Here is a 15,652-nt window from a genome sequence, read left to right on the forward strand (position 1 = left end):
GCTCTGCTCTTTTATTGAGGGATCTAGTCTAGGTTAAACATCATAGGAAGACAGTTTTATCATGTGGAGGTTTCATTCAAGTCTCTGTTTAACTGGATACTCTGTTTGTCTTTGGCAGGAGAGAGACCAGACTCTCACTCTGACAGCGGGAAGAGCCCTACAGCGGAACCAGACCCAGAGACGCCCAAACCAGCGAGACAACACCACTGCTTCCAATGTGAAAAGAGATTTTCCCGATCAGGGGACCTCAAAGCTCATGAGAGGACACACACAGGAGAAAAGCCTTTCCAATGTTCCCAGTGTGGAAAGAGTTTTACCATGTTAAATAACCTGAAAAGGCATGAGAGAATACACACAGGAGAAAAGCCATTCCAATGTTCCCATTGTGGAAAGAGTTTTACTCAGATAGGGCACCTAAAAGAGCATGAGCGAAAACACACAAGAGAAAAGCCTTACCACTGCTCCCAGTGTAAAAATAGATTTTCCCGATCAGGGGACCTAAAAGCTCATGAGAGGACACACACAGGAGAAGAGCCTTTCCAATGTTCCCAGTGTGGAAAGATGTTTACCCTGTTAGCTAACCTGAAAAGGCATGAGAGAATACACACAGGAGAAAAACCTTACCACTGCTTCCAATGTGAAGTGCGATTTTCCCGATCAGGTGACCTAAAGGCTCATGAGTGGACACACACAGGAGAAGAGCCTTTCCAATGTTCCCATTGTAAAAAGCGTTTTACCGTGTTAGCTAACCTGAAAAGGCATGAGAGAATACACACAGGAGAAAAACCTTTCCAATGTTCCCATTGTGGAAAGAGTTTTACTCAGAGAGGGTATCTAAAAGTGCATGAGAGAATACACACAGGAGAAAAGCCTTATCAATGTTCCCAGTGTGGAAACAGTTTTACTCAGATAGGGCACCTAAAACAACATGAGAGAATACACACAGGAGAAAAGCCTTATCAATGTTCCCAATGTGGAATGAGTTTTATTCAGTTAGGGAGCCTGAAGGAGCATGAGTGGACACACACAGGAGAAAAAGCCTTTCCAATGTTCCCAGTGTAGAAAGAGTTTTACCGTGTTAGCTACCCTGAAAAGGCATGAGCGAATACACACAGGAGAAAAGCCTTTCCAATGTTCCCAGTGTGGAAACGGTTTTACTCAGAGAGGGCATCTAAAAGAGCATGAGAGAAAACACACAGGAGAAAAGCCTTACCACTGCTCCCAGTGTGGAAAGAGTTTTACCTGGTTAAGGAGTCTGAAGGAGCATAAGAGAACACACACGAAAAAAGCCCCACCACTGCTCTCTCTCTGTGTGGAAGGACAATTTCCCAGTCAGAGAACCTGAAATCACATGAGAGAATTGAGTGACTGTGTTATGACTTATTTTTTAAACTGACAATTTGTGTTTTTGTTTATGCCACATGAAAACATTTTGTTTATATGAATTCTTACTCAAAAATAGGCATATTTTGGGTTTTTCACCTGTAGGCCTGATCATATCTAAAATCAGATTAAATACTATAAAATGTGTATTTTGTTTTGGTTATGAACTTTAATGCATTGGTTACAGGTATAAACCCTCAGTTGTTCATTATATAATTTGGATATTGCTAAATGTAAATTATTATATAGATGAATGGAACTTTGCATTTCTTGATTCTAACCTTGAAACCTATAGACTTTGATTTGATATATAAGATTAGGCTTTTGCTAAATGAATTTGATTGAAATTGATTGGATATTGCAAAATGAATTTGATCACATGATTTGGATATTGCAAAATGTAAATGATGAACTAGATTCATAGCATGTGCATTTCTTGATTCCAACATTGAAACCTTTTGAATTTACTTGTTTAATTTAGTTAGTTTGTGTAGTAATCATCAAGCTAAAGGAGTATGAAAATGTGATGTTCTGGTAACATTGATAAGTTGTTGACATGAAAAACATTCACTACCTCATGACTGTTTCCATCAGTATTATTCCACCATGTCAGATAAAACTGGTGCTGATTGTAAAAAGGATTTTATTAATGCAGCGTAATTTTATCTGAATAGAAATAAAATCACATGAGAGAATAGTGAGGCTGTGTTCTGACTTTTGTTTTTGACTGGGAATTAGTGTTTTTGTTCATGGCACATGAAATCATATTGTTTACGATTATACCTGTCTATATAAGGTCCCACAGTTGACAATGCATGTCAGAGCAAAAACCAAGCCATGAGGTCGAAGGAGTTGTCCGTAGCACTCTGAGACAGGATTGTGTCTGGGGAAGGGTACCAAAAAATGTCTGCAATATTGAAGGTTCCCAAGAACACAGTGGCCTCCATCATTCTTAAATGGAAGAAGTTTGGAACCACCTAGACTCTTCCTAGAGCTGGCCGCCCGGCCAAACTGAGCAATCGGGGGAGAAGGGCCTTGGTCAGGGAGGTGACCAAGAACCCGATGGCCACTGACAGAGTTCCAGAGTTCCTCTGTTGGGATGGGAGAACCTTCCAGAAGGACAACAATCTCTGTAGCACTCTACAAATCAGGCCTTTACGGTAGAGTGGCCAGACGGAAGCCACTGCTCAGTAAAAGGCACATGACAGCCCGCTTGGAGTATGCCAAAAGGTACCTCAAGGACTCTCAGACCATGAGAAACAAGATTCTCTGGTCTGATGAAACCAAGATTGAACTCTTTGGCCTGAATGCCAAGCGTCACGGGTGGCGTAAACCTGGCATCCTCCCTACGGTGAAGCATGGTGGTGGCAGCATCATGCTGTGGGGATGTTTTTCAGTGGTAGGGACTAGTCAGGATCGAGGGAAAGATGAATGGAGCAAAGTACAGATGAAAACCTGCTCCAGAGCTCTCAGGACCTCAGACTGGGGTGAAGGTTCACCTTCCAATAGGACAACGACCCTAAGAACGCAGGTGTGGCTTCGGGACAAGTCTCTGAATAACCTTGAGTGGACCAGCCAGTGCCCAGACTTGAACCCGATCGAACATCTCTGGAGAGACCTGAAAATAGCTGTGTAGCGACTCTCCCCATCCAACCTGACAGAGCTTGAGAGGATCTTCATAGAAGAATGGGAGAAACTCCCCAAATACAGGTGTGCCAAGCTTGTAGCATCACACCCAAGAAGACTCGATGCTGTAATCGCTGCCAAAGGTGCTTCAACGAAGAACGTAGTAAAGGGTCTGAATACATATTTAAATGATATATTAACGTTTTTATTAATTGATTAATTAATTAATATTAATATTTATGTAAATGTGATACTTCATTATTTCTTTATTTATATAAATTAGCAACAAAAACAAAAACGTGTTTTGGCTTCGTCATTGTGTATTTATGTATTGATGAGGATTTTTATTTTATTTTAGTCGATTTTAGAATAAGGCTGTAACGTAACAAAATGTGGGAAAAGCCAATGGGTCTGAACACTTTCCAAATGCACTGTATAGTTACTTATTTAGATTTGGTTTGACTTAATGAAATTGCCTTAAATGCAGATGTGCTGTAGTATAATTTGTTTTATTCTTACTCATTAAAAATCTGCACTAATCAATCAGCACATCCCTGTCTTTGTACGACTCAATATAATAGTATTATATAATTAAATACATTTAAGATATACTTTGTCAATAAAAAAAGATCCTCAACCGCAATGCCCACTCCAGTCAGCAGATGGCGCTGTGTGTCTTTCAGGCGATGCTGAAAGCGTGACGTATAATCTAGTGGACGGGAGGCAACAGTCAACCACCTCCGTAGCTGGTTAGCCAACAGCCGAAAGATTCAAGCACTAGACGCTTTCGGTGTATATTAGCTACTGTGTTTTAAACCCACTCCTGTCGTCTAGTTAGTTATCCCATTTAATTTCATATTTACGGTGTTGTTGTTATTGGTCAGCTAGCTGGCTTGTTAAGTTAGCACTAGCCTAGCTAGCTAACACCCCCGACCATGAGGTCACTAAGCTACTCTCCTCCTGCTAAAGAAGAGGAGGTCTGCTGGACGGAGAAAGAAGCTCTAGTGAAAGAGGAGGAGGAAGAGGAGGATGTTACAATACAAAAACAAGTAGAGGGTGAGGCTGTTACCGTGAAAGAAGAAGAGGAAGACGTTACAGTGAAAGATGAGGAAGACGCGTTCAGAGTGAAAGAGGAGGAGGATGTTGCAGTGAAAGAAGAGGAAGACGCGTTCAGAGTGAAAGAGGAGGAGGATGTTACAGTGAAAGAAGAGGAGGCTCCCGTTTTTGGAGTGAAAGAGGAGGAGGGGGAGATGACTGTCACATCGAAAAAGGAGGAGGAGGAAACTGGATATCTGGTTCTGGTTTCCCAAAGGCATCTTAAGGCATCCAATGGTTCTAATGATGAACTTAGCAGTAAGATGGTTTTGAGAAACCGGGCCCTGATTAACACTAGTAAGTACTGTCTTAAAAACAGAGACACAAACTCTGCAGTTGTTGAACTGATGTGTGGTGTTAAAGGGGGAATCTGCAGTTGCTACATCCATATTTGGACTTTTAAATTATTTATATATAGCCATTGATTCTTGAAGAATATAACACATGCCTCATGAGCTTAGTTCAACTGTCGTACCCCATCAGATCCCAAAATAAGCTTTTTCTACTCCAATGTTTAGAAACAATGTAAATGTAAACCAACACTGTATAGCCTCAACATGGTTAAAACTATAATGGTGATATCATGGATGGTCAGTCCTTGCATCCATAGGTCTGTCTATGATTTTGAGAGTAGTTACATTTCTCCAGTCCCATCATCATCTTATTACCAAAACAGTGGCGGAACTGCAGCTTTGTTATTGTTTGAATTGCAGATTGGTTGATTGATTGATGTGTGGCTTTTTTTAAAGGGACATCCTAGGTTTTAAACAGCAACAAAATGGCTGCCCAGAGACTTGGTTTGGTAAACAGCTGAGGGATGGGGACTGGAGAAATAGTGTGATGTACTCCTCAATGCCATCGGATGAATCCCGAAACATATTCCAGTCTTTGCTATTGGGAAACAGTCCTGTAGCTTACAGTTCTTAATGTCCCGTTGATAGAATAGTCTCAAACGGACCTCGTCCGGTTTATTCTCCAGTGATTTGCACATTCGCCAATAGAACAGAGGGTAGAGGTGATTTATTCACCCTAGCCTCATCATGGTGCCCCCGCGCCGGCCTCTATATCGCCTTCTTTTTGGCCTGGTCCGGGACTATCAAAATGTGTTTCGCTCATTTGAAGTAGAAGTCCTCGTCCAAATCAAGGTGAGTGAAAACTGTTCTGATGTCTAGAAGCTATTTTCGGTCATAGGAAACGATGGCGGAAACATTATGTCAAAATAAAAAATTCTGATCAGCGTAAAAAAAAACATACAAAATAGCACAATTGATCAGGAGCCCATAAAACGTCCGCTTTCCAATGCAGCGCCATTCTTAATAACATTCTTAATAACATTCTTAATAACATTAGCATGAATTAGCCTACGTGAACAAGAAGCAAAACACATTTTCAGAGTTGTGAGATAATTAACTTCTCTTTAATATAGTGTAACTTTGAAATCGTGAAATTACGTTCCTTCGAGGAAAACAGGCAGGTTTCTCGACTGGTTTTTAGAAGGGATTTCGTTACTATTAGCTTAGCAACCACGTTACGCAGCATGACAACGCGAACGCGATTGGTCGACAGTCTGTTGGACGGGCGTTAGACGTTTGGAAAGTTTTGAAACTTTCTGGAGAAAGTTGTTCCTTGAAAAAATGTTTGTTTACCAGCCTGTTTAATTAGGATCCCGTGATGCGGTTAGCCTCAGTTAGTCCCGGGCTTGTGTCTGTTTAAATCCCTGCTGTTTGTTGTGGTTTCCATCGGCTTTACGAGCTGGCTGGAATTGTGTGGAGTACCAGCGTTAGCCTACGTTGCTAACATCATGCCGCACAAAATTAAAGAAGGCTGGAGTAATGGAGAGGACAGTGTTTCGCTATCACAGGTGGTAATCTATCACAGGTGGTAATCTATCACAGGTGGTAATCTATCACAGGTGGTAATCTATCACAGGTGGTAATCTATCACAGGTGGTAATCTATCACAGGTGGTAATCTATCACAGGTGGTAATCTATCACAGGTGGTAATCTATCACAGGTGGTAATCTTTCAACTTCATCGCTAGCACAGGTGCGTGATCTTTTACATTAACAACAATATGTCTACAAGCAATTGTTGCAGCAACAGGAAAATAGCTTTAAGAGCCTTGTCCAAATACTGATGGACTCAACTAACAAAAGAAGAGACGATCTGACCAGAGAGGTTCAAGACCTTAAGAACAGTTTGTAGTTCTCCCAGGGAGAGGTGGATTATTATTATAGATGACTACAAGTCCCAGCATCGGAACATCTGACCAGAGTGGTCCAAGACCTTAAGAACAGTTTGTAGTTCTCCCAGGGAGGGGTGGATTATTATTACAGATGACTACAAGTCCCAGCATCGGAACATCTGACCAGAGAGGTTCAAGACCTTAAGAACAGTTTGTAGTTCTCCCAGGGAGGGGTGGATTATTATTACAGATGACTACAAGTCCCAGCATCGGAACATCTGACCAGAGTGGTCCAAGACCTTAAGAACAGTTTGTAGTTCTCCCAGGGAGAGGTGGATTATTATTACAGATGACTACAAGTCCCAGCATCGGAACATCTGACCAGAGTGGTCCAAGACCTTAAGAACAGTTTGTAGTTCTCCCAGGGAGAGGTGATGTCCTGAAAGAGACTTGCAACAAACTGTAAGTCACCGTGAGATGACATCTTCACTGTCTGTGAATTATTATTACAGATGACGATCTAGAGCAGGTGTCAAACACAAGGCCAGCAGGCCCAATCCGGCCCGGGACACATTTCCATCCGGCCCGCAAAGTTATTTGGGTTGTCAATTAATTTTGTCCCGCTTCCAAACCGCCCGCGATGCTGCACTACAACTCCCAGCAAGCACTGCCAACGTGCTGCACTCTAAAAACATCAGTGGATTGCCAACAGACACACCCCTCCTCCCAGATCCACACACAGACCAACACACGATCCAGCCAGTGCACTGTATCACATCACTAATGCTATCTACCAGAACGAAAGTTTTAAACATGTTGTAGGATAAATGTCCGTGCCAAGTTTTCAGTTCCAACAGGACATTGCTGTAGCCTACAGAAAATGTCATCTTGGTTGTCAAAAAGTTATAAAGTTATGAGATAAAGGATTCACACGCGGGTATAAATTACTACTGAAGGACAATATGACACACAAACGAGCAGTGGTGTAAAGTATTTAAGTAAAAATACTTTTAAGTACTACTTAAGTCGTTTTTTGGGGTATCTGTACTTTACTATTTATATATTGGACAACTTTTTATTTTACTTCACTACATTCCTAATTAAAATGATGTACTCCATACATTGTCCCTCACAACCAAAAGTACTCCCCCTCCTACATTTCGAAAGCTTAGCAGGACAGGAAAATGGTCCAATTCATGCACTTATCAAGAGAACATCCCTGGTCATCCCTACTGCCTCTGATCTGGTGAACTCACTAAAACACACATGCTTAATTTGTAAATGATGTGAGTGTTGGAGTGTGCCCCTGGCTTTCCAAAAACTAAAATAAAACTAAAATGGTGCCGTCTGGTTTGCTTAATATAAGGAATTTGGAATACGTTTGACTTTGACTTTTGTCCTTCAGTATATTTTAAACCAAATACTTTGACTTTTGTCCTTAAGTATATTTTAAACCAAATACTTTGACTTTTGTCCTTAAGTATATTTTAAACCAAATACTTTGACTTTTGTCCTTAAGTATATTTTAAAACAAATACTTTGACTTTTGTCCTTAAGTATATTTTAAACCAAATACTTTGACTTTTGTCCTTCAGTAGTGTTTTACTGGGTGACTTACACTTTTACTTGAGTAATTTTCTATGAAGGAATCTTTACTTTTACTCAAGTGTGACAATTGGTTACTTTTTTCAGCACTGCAAGCGATTATAAATGATTCAAAAGTTGAGTCATCTACTTTATGAAATTACAGCCTGTTGTGTTCGCATCGGTGAATTCAACGTCAGTTGCGCTGCTTTCGTGTGTCCCGTTTTAGAGCGGTCAGCGAAGGGAAAGTCCTAGGCTACTGGAAATGTTTCAGTCTGGCTTCGGTTGTTAAAGCTTGACAATGAATAACCAGAAAACTCAACTTTCTCCAAAACACAGTGCAAAGGAGAAACATGTAGGCCTGTTACAGCAACATTTGAGCAGTAATCTAGACTCGACTACAAGACATTTTGACTGACACCACACAGCAATGCAATATTATTGTTTTAATATTTTTAAATGGTTTATACAGCATCCTATGGACATAAGTGGACATTGTAAAGGACCATATTTTTTCAAATAAATCCAATGGCCAGTTTGGGTCGCATTTGTAGGTCTATGCACGTTTCTCTACCATAAGCCGCCTCCAACGTCGTTTTTTAGAGAATTTTGGCAGTACGTCCAAACCGGCCTCACAACCATCAGACCATCTCAGGACCTCCACATCCAGCTTTACTCAGGACCTCCACATCCAGCTTTACTCAGGACCTCCACATCCAGCTTTTCCCCCTCTGGGATCGTCTGAGACATCCACCCGGACAGACCATCTCAGGACCTCCACATCCAGCTTTTCCCCCTCTGGGATCGTCTGAGACATCCACCCGGACAGACCATCTCAGGACCTCCACATCCAGCTTTTCCCCTCTGGGATCGTCTGAGACATCCACCCGGACAGACCATCTCAGGACCTCCACATCCAGCTTTTCCCCCTCTGGGATTATCTGGGACATAGACCCGGACAGACCATCTCAGGACCTCCACATCCAGCTTTTCCCCCTCTGGGATCGTCTGACACATCCACCCGGACAGCTGATGAAACAACCGCAGACCATCTCAGGACCTCCACATCCAGCTTTTCCCCCTCTGGGATCGTCTGAGACATCCACCCGGACAGCTGATGAAACAACCGCAGACCATCTCAGGACCTCCACATCCAGCTTTTCCCCCTCTGGGGATCGTCTGACACATCCACCCGGACAGACCATCTCAGGACCTCCACATCCAGCTTTTCCCCCTCTGGGGATCGTCTGAGACATCCACCCGGACAGCTGATGAAACAACCGCAGACCATCTCAGGACCTCCACATCCAGCTTTTCCCCCTCTGGGATCGTCTGAGACATCCACCCGGACAGACCATCTCAGGACCTCCACATCCAGCTTTTCCCCCTCTGGGATCGTCTGAGACATCCACCCGGACAGCTGATGAAACAACCGCAGACCATCTCAGGACCTCCACATCCAGCTTTTCCCCCTCTGGGATCGTCTGAGACATCCACCCGGACAGCTGATGAAACAACCGCAGACCATCTCAGGACCTCCACATCCAGCTTTTCCCCCTCTGGGGATCGTCTGAGACATCCACCCGGACAGCTGATGAAACAACCGCAGACCATCTCAGGACCTCCACATCCAGCTTTTCCCCCTCTGGGATCGTCTGAGACATCCACCCGGACAGCTGATGAAACAACCGCAGACCATCTCAGGACCTCCACATCCAGCTTTTCCCCCTCTGGGATCGTCTGAGACATCCACCCGGACAGCTGATGAAACAACCGCAGACCATCTCAGGACCTCCACATCCAGCTTTTTCCCCTCTGGGATCGTCTGAGACATCCACCCGGACAGCTGATGAAACAACCGCAGACCATCTCAGGACCTCCACATCCAGCTTTTCCCCCTCTGGGATCGTCTGAGACATCCACCCGGACAGCTGATGAAACAACCGCAGACCATCTCAGGACCTCCACATCCAGCTTTTCCCCCTCTGGGATCGTCTGAGACATCCACCCGGACAGCTGATGAAACAACCGCAGACCATCTCAGGACCTCCACATCCAGCTTTTCCCCCTCTGGGATCGTCTGACACATCCACCCGGACAGCTGATGAAACAACCGCAGACCATCTCAGGACCTCCACATCCAGCTTTTCCCCTCTGGGATCGTCTGAGACATCCACCCGGACAGCTGATGAAACAACCGCAGACCATCTCAGGACCTCCACATCCAGCTTTTCCCCTCTGGGATCGTCTGAGACATCCACCCGGACAGCTGATGAAACAACCGCAGACCATCTCAGGACCTCCACATCCAGCTTTTCCCCCTCTGGGATCGTCTGAGACATCCACCCGGACAGCTGATGAAACTGTGGGTTTGCACAACCCAAGAAGGGTCACCAGGGTCTTGACCTGACTGCAGTTCGGCGCCGTAACCGACTTCATTTTGGCAAAATGCTCACCTTCGATGGCCACTGGCACGCTGGAGAAGTGTGTTCTTCACGGATGAATCCCGGTTTCAACGGTAACGGGCAGATGGAAGACCGCGCGGTATGGCGTCGTGTGGGTGAGCGGTTTGCTGATGTCAACGTTGTGAACACTGTGCCCCATGGTGGCGGTGGGGTTATGGTATGGGCAGGCAGGCATAAGCTACGGACAACGAACACAATTGCATTTGATCAATGGCAATTTGAATGCACAGAGATACCGTGATGAGATCCTGAGGCCCATTATCGTGCCAATTCATCCGCTGCCATCACCACAATTCCTGGAAGCTGAAAATGTCCCAGTTCTTCCATGGCCTGCATACTCACCAGACATGTCACCCATTGAGCATGTTTGGGATGCTCTGGATCGTATATGACATTGTGTTCCAGTTCACAACCAATATCCAGCAAACAGAAAGGGTCGTATATTGGTGACCAAAAGTCGTCTGGCACACTGCTTAGGGTTTCAGCAACTGTAATAACTTATTTATAGCCTAAAATCATCAACTTTACTACTGTTAAAAAATAAGACTAAATATCACTGTTTATCACTGACTGTCATATTAAGACAAGTGTCAAATATGTTTTTAAAAGTATTAAAACATGCATTACAGACTTAAATTGTTGTACAACATCATGGGCATTACCTTGCTGTTGTGGGCCTTTAACCAGCTGTCTGACTTTGTTGTTCACACAGGAGAGAGACGTGACTATTGTGGATCCTCTGGGGAGCCTCAACAACATCATGAAGCTGAGGAGTCAGAGAAGAGTCTCTCCACATCAGAACACCTCAAGAAAGACCAGCAGAGACCCACAGGGAAGAAATCTCACTGCTGCTCTGACTGTGGGAAGAGTTATTCAAGATCAGATTCACTAAAACTACACCTAAGAATTCACACAGGAGAGAATTATCACTGCTGCTCTGACTGTGGGAAGAGATTCACCTCTTCAGCAGACCTTAAAACACATCTGAGAATCCATACAGGAGAGAAACCTTATAGCTGTGATCAATGTGGGAAGAGTTTTACTCATTCAAGTAATCTGAAAGCACACCAGAGAACACACACTGCAGAGAAACCTTATAGCTGTGATCAATGTGGGAAGAGTTTTACTAATTCAAGTAATCTGAAAGCACACCAGAAAACACACACAGGAGAGAAATCTCACCACTGCTTTGACTGCGGAAAGAGTTACTCAAGATCAGATTCACTAAAAATACACCAGAGAATTCACACTGGAGAAAAACCTTACAGCTGTGATCAGTGTGGGAAGAGTTTTAATGATACAAGTAGCCTGAAAACACACCAGAGAATTCACACTGGAGAGAAACCTTATGACTGTGATCAGTGTGGGAAGAGTTTTAATGATACAAGTAGCCTGAAAACACACCAGAGAATTCACACTGGAGAGAAACCTTATAACTGTAATCAGTGTGGGAAGAGTTTTAATGATACAAGTAGCCTGAAAACACACCAGAGAATTCACAATGGAGAGAAACCTTATAGCTGCTCTGACTGTGGGAAGACCTTTTCACAATCATCTACATTGCAATCACACCAGAGAATTCACACTGGAGAGAAACCTTATAGCTGCTCTGACTGTGGGAAGACCTTTTCACAATCATCTACATTGCAATCGCACCAGAGAATTCACACAGGAGAGAAACCTTACAGCTGTGATCAATGTGGGAGGAGTTTTGTTACTTCTAACCAGCTGACTATACACCAGCGAACACACACAGGAGAGAAACCTTACCACTGCTCTGACTGTGGAAAGAGGTACTCTGGTAAAATATCTCTGATTATACATCAGAAAATACATACATGAAGGAGTTGTTACATGATATCACTGAAATAATGTCACAATGTGGAACCCTTAAATGTTTGCCCCCTGTTCTATTGATTTCAGCGTGATATGGATATTAGCCTCGTCAGGGGAGTTGAAAATGTACTATTTATGTGATCAACAAAATGTGATTAACAAAAACTGGTGTTGCGTTACACTTACCGCGTTGCCGATCCACTTGAATCAAAATGCAACACTTCAAAATGTAGCTAGCTGTTTTTTTTAAACAAATTGTCGTGGTTTCAACAACTTTACATCAACTTCATTTCAACGTACTTGCAGCCTATAAATTTTGGGCTGGATATTACATCATGTTCTTACTATTTTAACCAATGTTATTTCCTTAGATGCTCTTTAGTCTTTCAGCTTTTATTGTTATTCTTTAGTTTGTTTATCCTCTGTTTGTTGTCTAGTAAATATTTATGTTTTTATTTTCATAGTTTTTATTAGTTTTTTCTTCTTCTGTTAAGCCATTGTGTTGCATCCATGTCTGAAATGTGCTTTATAAATAAAGCTTGATTTGATTTGAACATATTGTAAAACAAATGAACCCAATGACCGACCAATCAATAAATTCTTGCAAAACCAATGAACAAATAGAAATTGAACGTTCTTCCGCCCTGTACGTTCTGCAGCTGTACGTTCTGCCACCCTGTACTTTGAAATGTTGAAATCAAACCAGATTCAGCGCTGGATAGAAGAAGTGTTCTTCCTAACCAGTCCCTCAACACCTCTCTGGCTGTAGAAGTGTTCTTCCTAATCAGTCCCTCAACACCTCTCTGGCTGTAGAAGTGTTCTTCCTAACCAGTCCCTCAACACCTCTCTGGCTGTAGAAGTGTTCTTCCTAACCAGTCCCTCAACACCTCTCTGGCTGTAGAAGTGTTCTTCCTAATCAGTCCCTCAACACCTCTCTGACTGTAGAAGTGTTCTTCCTAACCAGTCCCTCAACAGCTCTCTGGCTGTAGAAGTGTTCTTCCTAACCAGTTCCTCAACAGCTCTCTGGCTGTAGAAGTGTTCTTCCTAATCAGTCCCTCAACACCTCTCTGGCTGTAGAAGTGTTCTTCCTAACCAGTCCCTCAACACCTCTCTGGCTGTAGAAGTGTTCTTCCTAACCAGTCCCTCAACAGCTCTCTGGCTGTAGAAGTGTTCTTCCTAACCAGTCCCTCAACAGCTCTCTGGCTGTAGAAGTGTTCTTCTAACCAGTCCCTCAACAGCTCTCTGGCTAAAGAACTGGGGGAGGGGTCTTATCTGGTGTCCTGTGTGATCCATTCATCCTTCCATCCCCCTCAGCCTTCCTCTCCTCTGAAGACCCAGTGAGGGTGGAGCTCAGCCAGAGAGCTGTTGAGGGACTGGTTAGGAAGAACACTTCTTCTATCCAGCTCTGAGTCTGGTTTGATTATGTTCCTGCTATCTCGTACCTATCCAGCTCTGAGTCTGGTTTGATTATGTTCCTGCTATCACTTATCTATCCAGCTCTGAGTCTGGTTTGATTATGTTTCTGCTATCTCTTACCTATCCAGCTCTGAGTCTGGTTTGATTATGTTCCTGCTATCTCTTACCTATCCAGCTCTGAGTCTGGTTTGATTATGTTCCTGCTATCTCTTACCTATCCAGCTCTGAGTCTGGTTTGATTATGTTCCTGCTATCTCTTACCTATCCAGCTCTGAGTCTGGTTTGATTATGTTCCTGCTATCTCTTACCTATCCAGCTCTGAGTCTGGTTTGATTATGTTCCTGCTATCTCTTACCTATTGTGGTATCTGAAGATTATGCCTTTGTTAAATGTTTTTCATGAAGAGATAGAATGTTGTTTGTGGTAGTATCAAGGGGGAATGTTTTAGGTGTAATACCACATATCACAGACAGGGGGGGTTGTAGACAGGAAGTGTAGTGTAAACTGGCCAGCAGAGGGAGCCCATCTTGTTGCATTGGTTATAAATAGGGGTGAACGAAGAAGATAGAACAGAGCAGACATTAGAATGGGAGGACACTGCTCTCCGGATACGCGTGTCTGTAAACTCATGCTGAAGCTTTTGATCTGAATAAACCTTATGATCAATGTTCAGTATGAGCAGACTCCTTTTGTTCATCAGCCATGACGACCACATTTCATCATATACTACACTATCCAGCTCTGAGTCTGGTTTGATTATGTTCCTGCTATCTCTTACCTATCCAGCGCTGAGTCTGGTTTGATTATGTTCCTGCTATCTCTTACCTATCCAGCGCTGAGTCTGGTTTGATTATGTTCCTGCTATCTCTTACCTATCCAGCTCTGAGTCTGGTTTGATTATGTTCCTGCTATCTCTTACCTATCCAGCGCTGAGTCTGGTTTGATTATGTTCCTGCTATCTCTTACCTATCCAGCGCTGAGTCTGGTTTGATTATGTTCCTGCTATCTCTTACCTATCCAGCGCTGAGTCTGGTTTGATTATGTTCCTGCTATCTCTTACCTATCCAGCTCTGAGTCTGGTTTGATTATGTTCCTGCTATCTCTTACCTATCCAGCTCTGAGTCTGGTTTGATTATGTTCCTGCTATCTCTTACCTATCCAGCGCTGAGTCTGGTTTGATTATGTTCCTGCTATCTCTTACCTATCCAGCTCTGAGTCTGGTTTGATTATGTTCCTGCTATCTCTTACCTATCCAGCTCTGAGTCTGGTTTGATTATGTTCCTGCTATCTCTTACCTATCCAGCTCTGAGTCTGGTTTGATTATGTTCCTGCTATCTCTTACCTATCCAGCTCTGAGTCTGGTTTGATTATGTTCCTGCTATCTCTTACCTATCCAGCTCTGAGTCTGGTTTGATTATGTTCCTGCTATCTCTTACCTATCCAAGAGGTCAACTCCTGATTTCTGGGCCACTGAAGCAGCCTGGGATGTTGCAGCCTGCCCTTTGACCTCTTGAGGAAGATCCAATCTGTCACCAAGCGGCTCTGTTTCTTCACCAGACAGTGGAGTCATCAGTGACAGCAGCTCCTTGGTCTCCTCATCCTGAGGGAGAGTATCACTGAACACACCCTTCCCTGTGTCCTACACAGGACTCATAACAAGTTAGTCTACTGTAGGGGGGCATCTCGTTAGTCTACTGTAGGGGGGCATCTCAATAGTCTACAGTGGCTTCCTCTATCTCCTTTTCTTTCATTGTCATTGATCTCAACAGCAGACAGGTGAAAGCGTTATGGTTTCTGTTTTCACCCGTCCGGTTCTTTCAGATCAGTATGAGCAGAGAACAGAAAACAGTGACAGTGAGTCACTTCAGACTATTGAGATGCACCCATAACCTTGTGTTCAGACTATTGAGATGCACCCATAACCTTGGGTTCAGACTATTGAGATGCATCCATATCCTTGGGTTCAGACTATTGAGATGCACCCATAACCTTGGGTTCAGACTATTGAGATGCACCCATAACCTTGGGTTCAGACTATTGAGATGCACCCATATCCTTGGGT

General features: G+C 43.4%; 1 pseudogene; it reads left to right on the plus strand.

Moving 5' to 3' along the window:
• The first annotated feature begins 242 nt into the window (after window positions 1-242).
• LOC123489615 lies at window positions 243-12,778 on the plus strand (annotated as a pseudogene).
• The last annotated feature ends 2,874 nt before the right edge of the window (window positions 12,779-15,652 follow it).

The sequence above is a fragment of the Coregonus clupeaformis genome, unplaced genomic scaffold, assembly GCF_020615455.1.
Source record: "Coregonus clupeaformis isolate EN_2021a unplaced genomic scaffold, ASM2061545v1 scaf3071, whole genome shotgun sequence".
Classification (NCBI taxonomy): domain Eukaryota; kingdom Metazoa; phylum Chordata; class Actinopteri; order Salmoniformes; family Salmonidae; genus Coregonus; species Coregonus clupeaformis.